Consider the following 18,405-nt stretch of genomic DNA (forward strand, 5'->3'; position numbering starts at 1 on the left):
TTGAGGTCAGATAACAGAGTTCCGTCGCAGAGAACTGTGTATTCGTTTATTATTTCTTGTACTTCAACTATAGCTTCCTTTATTTGGTATTTCTCCCGAATTATTAGTTTCTATGGCGGGATGTTGCTGCAACAACAACAAAATGTGTGTGAAATCTTATGGGACTTAACTGCTAAGGTCATCAGTCCTTAAGTTTACATACTACTTAACCTAAAGTATCCTAAGGACAAACACACACACCCATGCCCGAGGGAGGACTCGAACCTCCGCCGGGACCAGCCGCACAGTCCATGACTGCAGCGCCTGAGACCGCTAGGCTAATCCTGCGCAGCATGTTGCTGCAGTTGAGAATTTTTAGTGTTGATGTCTGTTGGTATGTGGTCCATATCCACAAGGCGTTCTGAAAATTTGGAGTAGTGGCTGTTACTTTTAAATGCTCTTCTGTGTTCTGTATAGCTGATACTGAAATTTCTGCTTGTTTGTCCAATGTTAACTGAATTACACTCTTGACATATCAGTTGATGAATGTCAGATGTGTTGTATTTGTCAACATTGGTGTCCTTACTTTTCTCAGTATTGAGTTATCTGTTCTGTACATTATTTTTAGCCCTTGTTTTATACGTTGCCTATCCTGTGAGCTGCTTTGTTTTTTGAGAGTGTACCTTTTGCTTCATGTTGTAGATTCTTTTCGTTGATGTGTGTGGTTATGTTCTGTGTATTTCTGTACACTGTATGCATTTGCCTGTTGGTGATGATTTATTTGTTTTTGTTTGCAGTGTGTGCTCTTCATTTTTGTTTTAAATTTAGTTCATCTTATCTATAATGTTTGTGTCATATCCATTCTCCACAGATATCTGTCTGATTATCTATAGTAGTTGGTTTTTTTTAGTTGCCTTCATTGAGTGGAGTTTCTACAGTCTGTCCAGCATGTATTGGAAACTGGCTTCTTTGTGTGTAACATAATGATTTGAGTTTTTGTGTATGGCTGTGCTAGTGATGTTGAGTTTCCCGAATGAGGCAAATTGATGTTGGTCGTTGGGTCTGTGTATTGTGAGCTCAAGGAAATTCTGCTTTTCGCCGTTTTTTATTTCTATGGTGAATTTTATTTTTTGGACAAACTGTGTTTATGTCACTGTTGGATGCATCTACATAGCGATACCAATATATTATCCTGCATCGTTTAGATCTTACTATAGTTTCAAATATTTTGCAATTGTGATTAAGGAAGATGTTAGCTAAGCGTCCATGGACTGATGACCGCATGGAAAGCTAGGAAACTGGTTGTCAAACTTGCACTATCACCGTTTATAAGCTAAGAAAAGAAAAGAAAGGCAAACAACTGAATATGTCCTGGGAAGAAGTTTTGAATCTTGTATTAGGTTTTGAGAGGTGTATCTGGCACTGACAGCCTGTGTGTGTGTGTGTGTGTGTGTGTGTGTGTGTGTGTGTGTGCGCGCTTGTGCGTGCGTGCGTGCGTACGCATGCGTGCGTGTGTGCTTGTTTTTGAGTGCTTATGTGCGTTCTTGCGTTTGAGTCGTCTAACTGTTCTTTGAGGTCAGACAACAGAACTGAATTGCAGAGAGCTGTCTATTCGTTTACTACTTCTTTTCCGTCAACTATGGCTTTGTGTATTTGACAGTTTTCCTCAGTTATTAGGCTGTCGCTGCATTTGAGAATTTTTACATCGGTGTTGATGTCTGTTCGTCTGTGGTCCATATCCGTAAGCTATCACTTTTCGTGCCGTTCTTTGTGCCTAACCTTGAAATTTGTGGTAGTCTGTCCAAAATAAATTGAAGTGCAGTCTTGACATATCAACCGATAAAGCTGTTGGTCAAGCTGTATAGCTCAGAGCATAGAACGGCTGTCTGTGAAGGTCAAAGATTCCGGGTTCAGGTCTAGTCCGGTACACAGTTTTAATCTTCCACAAAGTTTCAATTTGCCAATTTCGCCGCATATTTTCGGAGAATAAAACAGCATGAAAACTAAGAGCCTCGAAAACGGCAAGCGATTACAGAAAATTACGAGCCTGCCTGAGGTCTTGGCCCCGTGTATGGGGTTTGCAGTTCGGTCGGTTGCAGAAAGTATTCCAGCCATGCATAGGGGCCCATTCACAGCCTGACCATACCCTCTCCAACAGTAAATCTGATAATGTTTGAGGGTCCACATGTGGAACTGGCAAACACAGAAGCTGACTAAGACAAGACAGAAAGAGAAATACCTCTGCAAAGAAAAAATTACAGAAAAACTGATTTTTCTAAACGTATACGGAAAGAGAACAATCACTCTCCCTGCTCCCCTCCCCCAAATTACACACTCATACTACTGTAGTCTGCAGACCTGTTTTCACAGTAGTAGTAGTAAGGGAAATACTGATAATCGTGAATGCGCACTTCAATTTTTTATAGAGCATATTACGACGATGTCAGAGCTGAGTTTGTCTCTGTTATAGTCCTTCAATAATTTCCATAGCATATGTAATTCTTAAGTTTTCTCATAAATGCTATGCAAATGTCGCATTTCTCTGAGGTGTAATATCTTTTGAATGTTATTCTAAAACGACGTACAAAGGACTGTGATGTGTCATTGGCCACCCTACAGACCACTACCCATTTTTGCTTTGACTGATTGAATACTGACTTAGCCGGCCGCTGGTGGCCGAGCGGTTCTGGCGCTACAGTCTGGAACCGCGCGACCGCTACGGTCGCAGGTTCGAATCCTGGCTCGGGCATGGATGTGTGTGTTGTCCTTAGGTTAGTTAGGTTTAAGTAGTTCTAAGTTCTAGGGGACTTATGACCTCAGCAGTTGAGTCCCATAGTGCTCAGAGCCATTTGAACCAATACTGACTTAATTGTGGTTTTACTGTTTTATATTTCTCCTCGCTACCTGTCGTTACCAAAAATTCACTGCAAAGTATACACAAAAGTGATTGCCACCGTTTGTTATTTCTTCTCACGTGCAATGAATATAAATGGAATTTCTTACCTTTGTAAGCGTGTCAGACATTCATTAATATACAGATGTCATGCGTGCATTCGTGTATGCGGAATGCAATTTCAAAACATCTGTAAAACAGTAACGTAATCTATAGGTCTATGAGATTTTTGACGCGAGAAAGTAGTTTTTCACCTCCGCAACTAATCCAGTAATGTGGTAAATGATCTATTTTAGTATCTTGTACACCACGCTTCATGCAAGTAGTCCGTGAAAATGTCACAACGAAGACCACGCTTACTGATAAATTGGATCAAAGTGCTATAAGGATGACGCTAACAACGCAGTAACACATGGAGGAGTACTGTGATGATCTGTTTACAGGTGACGTGCTCGAGATTTAGCATACAGCCACGGAAGCCACCAGACGTACAAAACAATAAAAAAATGCTATAGTTAAATTCCGATTACAGTTACGATAAGCGTAGACGAAAAGAAGGCGTCAGTTAAGATATGTAAAAGGCAATCAAAGGAAAGCGAGACAGATGAAAAAAGTAAGTAAACTGTTCTTTATTTCAAAAGTACTCGCCATAACTGTCAATGAATTTATTCCATTGTGAGAAAAGACGGCCAGTGCCTTCATGGAAAAGTGTTTGCGGCAGCCTACAGAGCCATGATTGTGTCCACACGTGTACCTCTTCGTCTGAAGCAGGTAGACACGAATGTCTTTCTCTTGGGATCCAAAAATATTCAAATTGCATGGGGAGAGATCGGGACTGTATCGAAGATGTGTAAAGACTCCACAGCGAAACTTCTGCAGCTTAGTCGAAACAACCTCGGCGACACGTGAGCGGGAATTATCCCGCCACTGAATGAAGCTGTCCGCCGACCCGCTGCTCATTGACTTTCTGGAACACGGCGCAACAATTATCGCACTGCAGTATGTGGACAACTGACAAAGAATGAAGCGCACCAGCAGATTCAAACGCCCAGGAATGTTGGCGGATGGCATAATCTTGTTTCGATAATGACCATCCACATGTTGCCAAGGTTGTTTCGACTACGCCAGACACTCCGCTGGGAAGGCCTCACAGATCCTCCACATAGTGATGATCTCTCCCCATGTGATTTCCATATTTTTGGAGCCCTGAAGAAAGCCATTCACCCCCTTTGATTTGCTTTCGACAAGGAGGTGCACGCGTGGGTAGAATCACGGTTCCGTAGGCAACCGTAAACACTTTTCCATGAAGGCATTATAGTAGGATATATGTACTGGCAGTTGCGGTGATTACTTTTGAAATAATAAAAAGTTTCCTTACCTTTTTCCATTTATATCGTTTTCATTTGACTGCCGTTTTTACAACGAGGTGACAAAAATCATAGGATATTTCGCCTGGCGTAGTGCAGCAACTCGACGTTGCATGGGTTCAAAAGGACGTTGGAAGTCCCCTGCAGAAATACTGAGCAATGCTGCCTCTATAGCCATTCATAACTGCGAAAGTATTGTCGATGCAGGAGGTTGTGCACGAACTAATCTCTCGATTATGCCCATAAATGTTCGATGGGATCCATGTCAGGCTATCTGGATGACCAACCCATTGGCTCGAATGTTCTTCAAACCAGTCGCGGACAATTGTGGTCCGAACCATTTCCAGTCAATGATCGGTTCTGTTGATTAGAGGACACAGTCCATTCCATGTAAACACAGCCCACATCATTATGGAGCTTCAGTCCGTGGCTTCGTGGGGTCTGCACCACACTCGAACCCTACCATCAGCTCTTACCAGGTGAAATCGGGACTCATCTGACCAGGTCGCGGTTTTCCAGTCGTCTTGGGGCCAACCGATATGCTCATGAGCCCTGGAGAGGCGCTGCAGGCGATGTCGTGATGTTGGAAAGGTACTCTCGACTGTCGCCTGCTGTAATAGCCCGTTAACGCCAAATTTCATCGCACATTCCTAACGGATATGGTATTCGTACGTCCCACATTGATTTCTGCGATTATTTCACGCAGTGTGTTGCTTGTCTGTCAGCACTGACAACTCTACACAAACGGCACTGCTCTCGGTCCTTAGGTGACGGCCGTCGGCCACTACTTTGTCTGCGGTGCAAAATAATGCCTTAAATTTGGTATTCTCGGCACACTCTTGACACAGTGGATCTCGGAATATTGAATTCCCTAATGATTTCCAAAACGGAATGTCCCATGCGTCTAGCTCCAACCACCATTCCGCGTTCAAAATCTTTTAATTCCCGTCATGCAACCATAATCTCGTCGGAAAACTTTTCAGGTGAATCACCTGAGTACAAACAACAGCTCCGCCAATGCACTGCCCTTTTATACCTTGTGCACGCCATACGACTGCCGTCTATATACGTGCATATCGCTATCCCATGACTTGGTCACCTCAGTGTATGCGTGTATCCTGAAAATCGAAATTTTGTTGCACACGGAAAACTGTTTTAAAAATGCTAGTGTTTTCAATGCGGTGAAGATATAACATGTGGCTGAAAGTTTCCGAACACCCAGTGCCCACTGTTAAATGCCCCAAAGACGCCAATCATCTAACTTAAATCATTCAAGGCTCCTTTTGTTGAGGTTACAACGTTCCATCTTTAGGGAAAACTTTTCATTAATGTATGAGAGAGTGAAGATAGAATCTATATTCATTGCTCAATAAGAACGGCGAATAGCTGTTGTGAACTTTTTATCTGGGTTGTTTGGCGCTTTGGGTCATCTCAGTAACTTCAGTGGGGTTCATGTCCGCCCCCGGTAGCTGAGTGGTTGCCGGCACGGTAGCTCAGCGTGTTCGGTCAGAGAGCTGGTTGGCCTCTGTAATAAAAAAACTGAGAGGAAAGATCAACAAACGAACTTGAACGGATGTCATGTGACGTCCGCAACGACCAAACACCACGATCAACAACGAACAAAATGGAGGGGGAAAAAAGTGGTCAGCTCGACAGAATGTCAATCCTAAAGGCCCGGGTTCGATTCCCGGCTGGGTCGGAGATTTTCTCCGCTCAGAGACTGGTTGTTGTGTTGTCCTCATCATCATCATTTCATCCCCATCGCGCAAGTCGCCGAAGTGGCATCAAATCGAAAGACTTGCACCCGGCGAACGGTCTACCAGACGGGAGGCCCTAGTCACACGACATTTACATTTTAGTGGGGTTCATGTCGGGGCTTTCAATAGGCTTGTGGATAACAACAGTGTAATATTCTTACAAAGTTCCAGTTTCAAATTTTTGCCTAATTGTGGGAAGCATGGTATTGTGTACAGAGTTTTCACAACTATATTAGTTCACTTTTGTTCGAGCCAAATCGGGAAAACATTCCCAGATAATTACACTACGTTTGCCGAGTTCCACTGTCATTGCCTCGTACCCAAGGAAGTATAGTTTGTCAAGCATCAACCTGTGCACACGCGCCAGTATTGGTGATCATGTTATATGATGTATAGCTCAATAAAACTTTCTTTCACTGTTCCAAAGAACAATGAAGGCGTTATTTACACCACCCTAAGCGACTACGCGCTATCGTTCTTGTCTTTTTTTTTTTAAAAAAAAAAAAGAAATCTCGGTCACGAGTACGTAGGAAGGAGTGATATAAGCGATGTGATTCTCTGAGGAGGAGCGGGGCTTGTGTGGAGAGGGTGGGGCTATGAGACGTCATCAGCAGCTTCTGCGTACAAAATGATTAACACAACCGAATCACTGTGTCTCTAACTATGTATCTAAATTGCAGCCCAAGTCCTCTCTGACTCTTAATAAGGATGGCTATCCACTGGTTCGCACAGTACGCTCTACAGTTCGATGGACCATAACACAGACCTACGAGAACTCTGTTTGAGTTCACAAAAACATGGATGACAGTGGACACGAGCCCATGTATATCCTGTCCAGTTTTTCTGAACTAAGCCCCTAACATGTGAAATCCAATATCTAACCCTCGTTCGGACTTACTAGAATCTTTCAGGCGTCCTGTTCCGACGGAAGACGCATCTGTGGTGTTGACACTCTCAGAGCGCACTGACGGTGATGTCCTTTGACCACATAGTGTATAAAAATCCATAAACAATATATATCAAAATAACTTGTGTTTTACATGACAGTTTCTTGTAGAGTGAGGCAGACTCACAGATCATTTCATTTCCCGCTGAGGTGTTGGCGATCAGCAACCTACCAGCTCTGTCCAGCATACATGATTTATTCGAAAACTTCCATGATTATTTATAATAATAACAAAGGTTGTAATAAGGGATTAAAAATGTAAAATGCGTTGGCGTAGATAGAGATGCAGTTCGAAATGGGGTGGGGCTGCACAATGCTGATGAATGATTAACTGGTAATAGTAGATAGGATGATGGATAACTGTGTGCCGGCCGCTTTGGCCGAGCGGCTCTAGGCGCTTCAGTCCGGAACCGCGCTGCTGCTACGGTCGCAGGTTCGAATCCTGCCTCGGGCGTGGATGTGTGTGGTGTCCTTAAGTTAGTTAGGTTTAAGTAGTTCTAAGTCTAGGGGACTGATGACCTCAGGCGTTAAGCCCCCATAGTGCTTAGAGCCATTTGAACCATTTTTTTGCTGTCAGGAACTTGATAAGGCCCTTGTGGGAGAATTTAGAGGTGCGTGTGTGGGTAACAGATTTATCGAGGCAATAGTAAAGGGATAGAATCTGGGATTTGGCTATAGTTATTTTTAGACAAGACGTGGAGGTGAAGAAGAAAGAGGGACATACGTGCTATTAAGGCGCGGCTGGGGGCCTGACTTGGTGCGGAGTGTTGAATCCTGTCCAGTCGTCAAATGTGGGGTGTTGTGTCTAGACAAGACAGCCTAGACACAATGAGAGGAAGCCGAAAGGCACGCGCTAAGCTAAAGCAGGATGGCGTGCGGTCTGAAACAGGATACGTAATGAGTGCTATAAAGAAAAGTACGTAGCTTCTGGAATACTTAACTTTAATCCATCCTTTTGGTACATCTGGAGATTGTGGCGATACAAGTGAGACTCTTTAGATACATGCAATGTTACTAATGGCGCCTTGCTAGGTCGTAGCCATTGACTTAGCTGATGGCTATTCTAACTTTCTGCTCTGCAAATGAGCGAGGCTTCGTCAGTTGTGCATCGCTAGCTACGTCGTCCGTACAACTGGGGCGAGTGCTAGTCCGTATCTCGAGACCTGCCTTGTGGTGGCGCTCGGTCTGCGATCACACAGTGGCGACACACGGGTCCGACATGTACTAATGGACCGCGGCCGATTTAAAACTACCACCTAGCAAGTGTGGTGTCTGGCGGTGACACCACATGGGGTGTCTGGGAAACCTGCTTTCTCGGATCGCTAGACAACATACAAACAAATCGTACTAACGAGTTTTATTACGAAAAGGAAAAAAATTACAATACTAACTTTCTGTTAAGCAGATGTTTCGCAAGCAAAGGGTGACAGACAAAATACGAAATCTTTTCGGTATAACAATTCCAAGATTGAGCTACATAGAATGTACGAGGAAAGTAATGAGCTTTGAAACAGTCAGGTAGCTGGTCCTGAAGCTTCTCGTAGAACTGGGCCGCGACCAGTCGGGATCGGCGCTTATGTCCTCTTCGCATAGAGTCCGCTGCTGTCGCGTTGTCGTCCTGGAGAGGGGTCGGTCAGCGTGCAATTGGCTGACGTCTTCGTCACAGCCCTCTCTGCTCTCTCGTTCCCGACTGGCGTGCTGGCGCTTCACTTTACGCCGTAACACACAGTTTGGACATGTTTGAGAGTGTCCTGCTCAGTTTTGCGCGAAATACACATTGTATGAGTTTTAAAGGGGTGGAGTGGTTGGAACACAACTGTAAATGATGCGTGGGACAGAAGATAGGAGGAGGACACGAATTTCAAAAACTTGCAAGTAGCGATAGAATGTGGGGGAAACAGAAATCCGAGAATAATTTATGAACCTAAGGAGATGTCGGATAAATCTCTTAGTAGTTTTGTTCAACTGTGGATTTTCGATTTGAAGTTAGTAAATTGGTACTCTGTCGTGGGACGAGCTTTGTTTAACAAGAGAAGGTAGAATGGAAATAGTTACATGCTGGAATTGCCTCGGACACGTTTGGCAAAACACCACACAGAGCAATAGAAATAAATGAACGCTGCCTATCAATCGCAGTTATAAATAAAGTATAGCCTCGAGTTCGCCGAAATGGCAAAAAGTATGAAGATAAGGGTTTGACGTGTCATCGATAACGAAATCATTAGAGACGGAACATATATCCAGATTGGAGAGGGAAGGGGTAGAAAATCGGCTACGCCGTTTCCAAAGTAATCATCCACACATTTGCTTTAAGCGATTTAGGAAATGTACCTGAAACGTCCACAGCTCGTGGTCTCGCGGTAGCGTTCTCGCTTCCCGAGCACGGGGTCCCGGGTTCGATTCCCGGCGGGGTCAGGGATTTTTCCTGCCTCGAGATGACTGGGTGTTGGTGTGTCGTCTTCATCGTCATCATTCATCCACACTATGGTCGGAGGAAGGCAATGGCAAACCACCTCCACTATGACCTTTCCCGCGTCGCTCCCCTACGCTCTGTAAAAAAGTATGGGACTCACCACCAGAAAACTAAATTTTGATGGCTGGACGGGGATGTGAACAGCTGTCCTCCCGATTGCGAGTCTAGTGTGTTATTCACTGTGCCACCTCGCTCGGTCGCATGCCCTCGGACTGGGCATAAACCAGTACACACACACACACACACACACACAAAGTAGCATGCTACTGAAGAGTTCAATGGAGCGAAACCAGGACCAGGTAGCGCTGCTGCCAGATTAGAGAGTGGAAAGCTGTTTCAACAGACTACTTTCACAGTTATCAAACCCTTGAAAGAAGTTTCACTGAAAGACATGAGAATGTTAGCAGTCATATTTATTACAAGCTTATTGCAAAATGGATGGCTTCCCTCCTGCCTTCTCCCCCGGCAGACTATGGAAAAAATGCACAAATTTAATGGAAATTTAATCGAACAGGGTTTCTGACAAACGTTATCACTACCGTGGAGTTTAGACGTCAAGCAGACATTATCGAAAGAAAAAAAAAAGAACAGCCACGTTCAGAGAAAGAAACGCGCATCTCAATGTTTTGGTAGAGAGATAACATAAAGGACACAGGTTATTCTTTCTGAACCTCCTTCCACATATGAGCCCATAAATTTAATCGTACATCTGCGAGAAGCCTCATAAATGAGCTTCATGTACTGCAAGAATTCCTGGAGCTCGGAAGGAGGTTGGATGCTGGGATTTTAGAGTACTGTATCACACCAAACGCCTTGTTAAGGAGGAAAATGTTTTCTGCTACTCTTCGACGGCAGCAAAACAGTTAAAAATATTCGTTTTTGAGTAATGAATGGAACAAGTGCCACCTCCTTGCTACTCGTATCTTCCATAGCTGAAGGCCTATATTGTATTAAAATGCTTGGGTTGCGCCGTTTATAAGCCCTGGTAGCCCACTGTTTTCAGCACATTACGAGAACAGTAGTTGCCTCTGAATCTATACAGCTTCGCTGTCGATAACTGCAATAAAGCGCAAACAGCTTTCTATTATTGAAAAGAAACCAAAGAAAAGTATTACCTGAGGGCTGCTTCGAATTTCTTAGACAGAAATTGTAGGACATGAATCAAAAACTGATTCTATGTAGACCAATAATGACTTCTTTTGGTGAGATAAAATTTTCTTTTTCTTTGAATGTTGCAGACTCCCTCCCCCCTTCCCTCCCACGTCTGGAAACTGGCAGGAAAAGGACTCAGTTTGTGCAGGCCTGTTGGATAGGGCAGACGTAAGTCTTTATTTTGTATGCACTGTGGTATATTGTTTATTTAAATAATTTGAGTTGTCATAGACAGTAGCTCCATCCAGCGTGTTCACCTTGAGGTCTGTAGTCCAACTGGCCTAGTTCACATATCACCAGGAGAGGACACTGTTGGCCCTTCCCCCCCTCTCCTCCCGTGACAATTCGAGATGGCAGTTCGGAGAAAAACGGCGGGGGAAATTCCCTCAGTCTGTGCCGAGCATCCAAATAGGATGGACACAATTGTTTACTATGTAATATATGTTCAGTGGATGAATATCTGTGCTGGAGGAGGAGTTTACTGGGTATATTAGCTGTAGTCATGCAGCTGAGCGCTGTGTCCATAGCCACCTGCACGATGCTCAGAAAGCAGACATTTGGTGAATGTATGAAGAAGATGAATACGCTTCATCAAATAATGAAGTTGCAGCAGGATGGGGCTAAGCTACACCTCGCAACTCATGCTGATAAATGCATGTGCTGTAACTGTAGATCATTCGATAAAAGTCTAGTCAGCCTTCCGAAGCACAAGAGGCAAGATGTTCACCCACTACAGCACAAGCATCAATGTGTACAGTTGAGAAAATGCTGACGAGCACAGGTGAATTTAATAAGTTTAGTACATGCAAACACACAGCTGAGGACTGTATCCGTAGCCTCCTACACAATGAGTGGAAAGAGAACATAATGGATGAGCGTGTGGTGAATACTTTTCGACAAATAATGGCAATGCAATGGGATGGCACGAAGATGCATTTCAGAGCTCACACAGGTAGATCCTTGTGCTGAAACTGCCTACCTTTTTATATATTGCCTAACACACCACATCAACTTCGCCCTATTTCACAATGAACCATAGGCGTTCAAGCTCGATGTTTGGATACCAAGTGGCCTAGTTCTCAACACCGCCACCAGAGGGCGCTGTCAACCCTTCCCCACTCCCCTCCTGTGACTTAATCCAAATTGGCGGTCCAGAAAAAAAGGGCGAGAACCAACAGGAATGTTGAATCCAGTCATGTGATAGGCTTCAGCCAATAGGATGGCAGTATCTAGTGATATCGTCAGAGGAGGTATAGGGCGGGCTAAGCAGCTCCGTGGCCTCAGTCTCACGTGTGTCAGACATGTGGGACACAGTTGTCGATACGGCATATTTTAACTGAGTGTGTTTTATATGCAGGTTTGAGGGAAGATTTCAGTTTCCCACCAGACCTACCCTCTCTTTTAACTAATAATGAGGCGAGTGTCACTAGAGTTTTACGTTTTTGTGTGATGTCTGGCCTTCTTCCCAAAATATTGGGATTGAAGTCTTAATGTGCTGTCCAGTGGTTTGGTCACCCATTATTTGTAAGTGGTCACTCAGCCACCGTTACTTATTTTTCCCTGTTTGTACTGCTATTTTATTTTTAGTTTTATCTCCCTGTTTTGATGTGCTGTGTCCAATCTTGCAATTTGAACAATACCACTTCTCTCACGATTCGGCTCTGAATTGAACTTTTGGGAACGGGCGCTGATAACCTCGCTGTTGTGCGCCCTAAAACACCAATCATCATCATCATCATCATCAGTCTCACGCAGTCAGCCAGCAGTAACAGTAGCAGCAGCAGCAGAAGAAGAAGAAGAAGAAGAAGAAGAAGAACCATGAAGTGTCAGCAGCAGCAGCCGAGAGCCAGCACGGCCCTGTAGAACAGAAAGAAATGGAAAAGTAAGACACTCATATCACATCTTTGTCTGTAGTTAGCATTAGTATTATTACTGGTTGTTTCGTGTCTTGGTCTGTATGTAACACTTTCTCCTCGTCCTCCTTGTTCAGCAGCAGTCTTCGACATGTCGAGGCCTGCAGGGGCGAGCACCAACATGTTGACGTCCGCCACGTCTGGAATCACAGCAACCTCAGCCACCATCTTGTAGAGACCTGCACTGACCTCTGGACCTGCAGCAGCAACAACCCTCAGCATTTCCGAATCTGTAGCGATCACGTGGGATCCTGTAGCGCAGCACCAGCAACAACCTCCAGCATGTCTGAACCTGTAGCGACCACGTGGGATCCTGTAGCGCACATAGGCCTCTTGCTAGAGCAGGATAAGAAGCTGTTGTTGTCTATCGATTTGGGTGATGAGGACACCCGGTCTGTTCCTGACATTTCGAATACTGCTGGTGGCTCTAAAAAACCGCTAGATGGATATCATTACTGGTCACTGAGATATAACCCAACCCATCGGAACATCCCTGTGGTAGTACTTTGATAGAGTGAAGATGCTGTGGATAAGAAGAAGGTTCCACACATATCCCACTTGCTGGAGCAGGACACAGAGCTGTTATTGTCTGTCCCACTAATTGATTTGTGTGATGAGGATGTGCGGTCTGTTCCCAATGCCTTGCCTGCTGCTGGTGATCCCAAACAACAGCAAGATGGAAGACAGTACTGGTCACTAACATTTGACCCATCCCAGCAGAATATCCCTGTGCTAGCGCAAGGACAGAGTGCAGATGCTATGGATAAAAAGTTATCAAGTGTGCCCATACTTTTCCGTCTTACATACAATTTAACTCCCAGTGAACGAAATGTGTAAATGTCGGTATAGAAACGCATCATGACTGGGGCTTGCATGTGAGGATACAAATTGAAAATGCGTCAAAGGGTTGTCAAAGTGCCTATTTCTGAGTTCGACTGGGACGAAATATGTCGTATAGAGCGCTACATCAATCAGCAGATGACCACAGAATATTATCCAACTCGTACAGCCTTTCACCCCCCCCCCCCTCTCCCCCCGACATTTGCCTTACTGGTGTGACACTATTTATTACAACTATTTATTACAACAGTGTATGATGACTCGGCACTATGTGTGAAATCGGGTGACAAGTCTGTTTATCTATAGCACGCCTCAGTTATGAACTTATACTACGTGGATAGTGCGCCCGCCTTGCATTGGGCAGACTGAGTCATTGGCTGCCAAGCATAGATTCCACATACAGTGTTGTAAACTTTCTACTTGTGCATACTGAACATGTTGATGATTTGGAGAAGTACCTTTGTTTGCATATGAACACAGAGCCGAAAGAGAAACAGGTTAAATGTGCATGTGAAAAACCAGAGTATTATGAGGCGCTCATCAGTTTGAAGGAGATATGCGCAGAATTTGTTGCATATAAAAAAGCTTTATTTGGGAAATATTGTACAGGTGTGAAGAAGACAAAGAAAGAGTCTGATGATTTTTTTTAAATATTGCATCCGCTGTGTGATATTTAAATAAATAATGTGTATGTATGTAATCTCAAACTGTGTTTGTGTTTTGTTTCATACCTCTTTCATTATAGTTCAAGTACTACGCTTATTAATATCATTATTTTCAATGCAACAGCAGACAATTGCCTCAAACACCTCCTCATCAGTCATTGTCAAAATGAATGATTGCTGTGTAGCCAATATAGGTCAGTTAGTTAAATGACGGAGCTATAGTGGCTACACATACTATTACCATTCTTACAAGTGTGTGTTTCTATATATGACCACTACTTGTCGGTATCTGACAAAGTCGGTATCATGGCAGAGTGGGTGAAACATCCTCGTCACAAGGACTTTGTTGTTGGTAACTGATCCTGTGAAGATGCAAAAGAAGGCCTGAAGAAGAAGAAGAAGAAGAAGAAGAAGAATGAAATACTAACAATATACGAGGAATTATTGTAGGTGCATCCAACTGTGGCAAGACTAATGTTCTCATGACGTTCCTAACACACGTACTTACAGTTCGACTCGAACATGTTTGTGTATTTTCAGAAACGCTATTTCAGCCCAAGTATCAGCTATTACCGGAGATATTGCGCGGTGTAAAAGGCATTACATACACGACATTCAGTTAAAGCGGTGATATCCCCACACCTGAAAATGTAAAGCCAAACACTGTGTTCATATTTGACGATGTTTCTGTGGAAAACCAAGACCAAATGCGAAAATATTTTTGTTTCAATCATCATATGGATGCTGAAGAACTTTATCTAAGCCAAACAAATTCCAGAATCCGGAAACAGTTGGTCAAGGGAAATGCAAACTTCATTATAGCCTTTAAACAAGATAATCTGAATTTAAAAAAACATTTACCAAGCACATGTAGGAACTGACCTGTCGTTTAATGATTTTGTAAAGATATACGCCGATTGCTGGAATCATTCACAGCATGGGTTTCTCGTTACTGATAAAACAAGAAAACTGAATGATGGTAAGTATATGCGAAACTTCCAAGAGTTTCTGTATATACAGCCCGGTAAGAGAGGTGAGTACATCAATATACGCTGCACAATGGACAAATTCGCGCGCGTGTCTGGCTCTCAACCCGAGAGAATCGGTGTACATAGACAGAACATTTGCTTGTACATGGATGAGAAAATTCAGACTATCGTACGTAAAGTTCGAGGTATGCGCAAGGAGCTAGAGACGTATTACACGACTCTTCTGAGACTGATCCACGCATTAAATGAGTTAGTTAATGAAATCGGTAAGAAAATAACCGACTTAACTGAAAAGGTTGAGGCTGTTGAGGGGAAAATAGATGTTGAGGCCCTTGTAATTGAGAAGGGGGAGCAGGCACATAATAAGAGGAAGAAGAGCGGATGTACCGGGTGAGTCAGGAGGAAAGGTACATGCTTTGAGGGGTGGTAGTATTAGTGATTCTGAACAAAAAGTTTCATGTGGACGTATGCCCCATTCCGAATGTTTTCCGAGATTGAACACTTTTAATATCAATTTTGTTCGTTTTTCTTGAATAACTCGAAAACCGCAGCCTCCAGCGAAAACGTGTCGCAGTACAAAATTAAACTATATTACATTTCCTACAAAAAAAAAGTCCTATTCATTTTTTCTCTAGAACTAATGGTTTGTGCGAAGAGAGCTCGAGAAAGTTGAAAAACACGCTCGACGAACATGCGCTGTAGCTTACGTAGTTTTTGTAGGCTAATTTTAGGTAGTTTCCCGGCTTGATAGACTACAAGTGCCCCGTATCAAATTGTTTGTCTCAACCTGCTACCTCAATATGCTACCTCAAATTGGCCTACAAAAAACTACGTTAAGCTACAGCGCATGCGCGTCGAGCGTGTTTTTCAGCATTCTGGCGCTCTCTTCGTACAAACCATTAGTTCTAGAGAAAAAATGAATACGACCTTTTTTGTAAGAAATTTAATATAGTTTAATTTTGTACTGCGACACGTTTTCGCTGGAGGCTGCGGTTTTCGAGTTATTCAAGAAAAACGAACAAAATTGATATGGAATGTGTTCCATCTCGGAAACTATTCGGAATAAGGCATACGTCCATAAGAAGTTTTTTTTGTTCAGAATCACTAATACTATCACCCCTCAAAGCATGTAGATTTCCTCCTGACTGACCCTACATAAAGCCGCATGCTGCAGAGACATCTGACTAGTATACATCGAGATGTCAACGAAGCAGAAAGTCATTCAGGCTTGGAAAGCCGGCCGAGAGAAATTACGGTTGCTACGGTTAGGCCATATCCGGTTACTGAATCTCTCAGGCAGCTCTCAGCAAAAACAAAACCACACGATAACGATTTTGTTGCCATTGACAAATTCATTACACGTCACGCCCCTGGCTATTAGAGCATTTTGCGTCAGCAGGAGAAGATCGTACATGCTAGGAACATACTCTGTAAATGTAACTGATGACACAATACAGATTGCTGATAGGCAGTCTGTGAGAACACCTGCCTTAATGAATCTTATTTTCATAAGACACACGAAAGAACCTATAAATTATTCAGTTAGTGAAAGGGAAATGTACCGTTAAATACTGTATTTAACTGATGTACATATGATCGCAAAAAGCCAGATCAAAAAGAAACATAAAATCATTATAAAAGTAATACTTGATGGTGAAAACAACAGCAACAGTAGCAGCAATGGTGGTATTGTCATTGAGCATAAAGCAGTGAACAATCGAATCTCGTAGTATATATATTGTGACGACCCCAATGAGCTAATAGGTCGACTACGTCTGCTCATGGCATCAGCTGCTGCAGGTAATACAGCTCGCTGGAATGAGGCTGTTTGAGTAATCTCTGAGCTTAGAGAGAGAGGTATCATCATATAAATATGGAGACAGTAGTTCGAGAACTGCTCAAACCAGGACGCCAGACATACCCTCGTAGGCATGTTATCATTAAAGGTTTGGATGGCTTATGGCGGGCTGATCTTGTCGATATGAGAGAATATTCACATGAGAATAATGGATTCAAATGTATTTTAATGGTTATTGATGCATACTCCAAATTTGCCTTGACATTACATGTTAAAACAAAAACGGGTAAATGTGTTCGAGCTTTTGCTGTGGACAGGGACGAATCGATGCCCGGGCAACCTCCAAATCAACCACTGTGAAGAGTTTTACAATAGGTATGTCAAGACCGTGATGTAGCGGCATGGAATATGTCACTATCGAACATTCACCCACCTGAAGGCGAGTATCGTGGAGCGTCTGAACAGAGCAATAAAAGATCAAATGTGGATGCGTTTTAATCTTCGTGGCCCATAAAAATGGACAGATTTCCTCCCAGAAATAATTGCTCAGTATAATAGAACCAAACATAGCACAATAAAAGTGAGACCAATCGATTTTCGCCGGCCGAAGTGGCCGTGCGGTTCTAGGGGCTACAGTCTGGAGCCGCGAGACCGCTGCGGTCGCAGGTTCGAATCCTGCCTCGGACATGGATGTGTGATGTCCTTAGGTTAGTTAGGTTTAAGTAGTTCTAAGTTCTAGGGGACTAATGACCTCAGAAGTTAAGTCCCATAGTGCTCAGAGCTATTTTTTTTAATCGTTGTTCGTGATACTGGACTCATGGACACTATTAAAATGCTGGATCCACGCGAACAGAAATTTAATGTAGGTGATTTGGTGCGTATCTCAAAACATAAGACAGCATTTAAGAAATAATACTTACCAAACTGGTCAACAGAGATAGTTACAGTTTCAAAGGCGCAAAGAACGAAACCTAGAACTTATATCTTGAAGGATAGTAAAGGTGAAGAAATTGCAGATTACTTCTACACTGCGGAGTTGCACAAAAGCTCAGAACCCGACGTGTTTATCGCGGGGAGAGTCATAAGACGTCGGGGAAATAGAGCGCTAGTCAAAGGGCTTGGTATTCCTGCAGCACAAAACAGATGGATTGATGCCAATGATTTACTATGTAATGGGGTGCGCAGTCCACAACCACCGTAACAAGCGTGCTAGGAGATGCAATAGAGGAGGTAGTGATACTCTAGACACTTCAAAAATGCTTGGCACGAGGTGATAAGGGGACTAGTCTGCTTGACGAAGCGAGCATGGAACAGGGCATTGCATATCATGCAAATAAAAATCTCCCAAGTCGTCAAATTGCAGACAGAATTTTAGCTGATAAGGCTAAGGTGATATGCAGATGAAATTATATTAGTATAAGTAGACACACTGGAGCATCTGCAGTTGATAAAAACATATGCGGAAAAATTAAGTTGCGTTTAGGAGTGATGAATTTCAAGCGAGTTATGAATGCTGCAATTTGTACACTGAAGGAGGAGGAGGAGGAGGAGGAAAAGGAGAAGAAAAGCGTGAAGCAAAGGTGTTTGGAGAACTGCGTCCTGACAGCGATATATGCAACTAAAAACGCTCTAA

Source organism: Schistocerca americana, chromosome X (assembly GCF_021461395.2).
Source record: "Schistocerca americana isolate TAMUIC-IGC-003095 chromosome X, iqSchAmer2.1, whole genome shotgun sequence".
In the NCBI taxonomy this organism is placed as follows: Eukaryota; Metazoa; Arthropoda; class Insecta; order Orthoptera; family Acrididae; genus Schistocerca; species Schistocerca americana.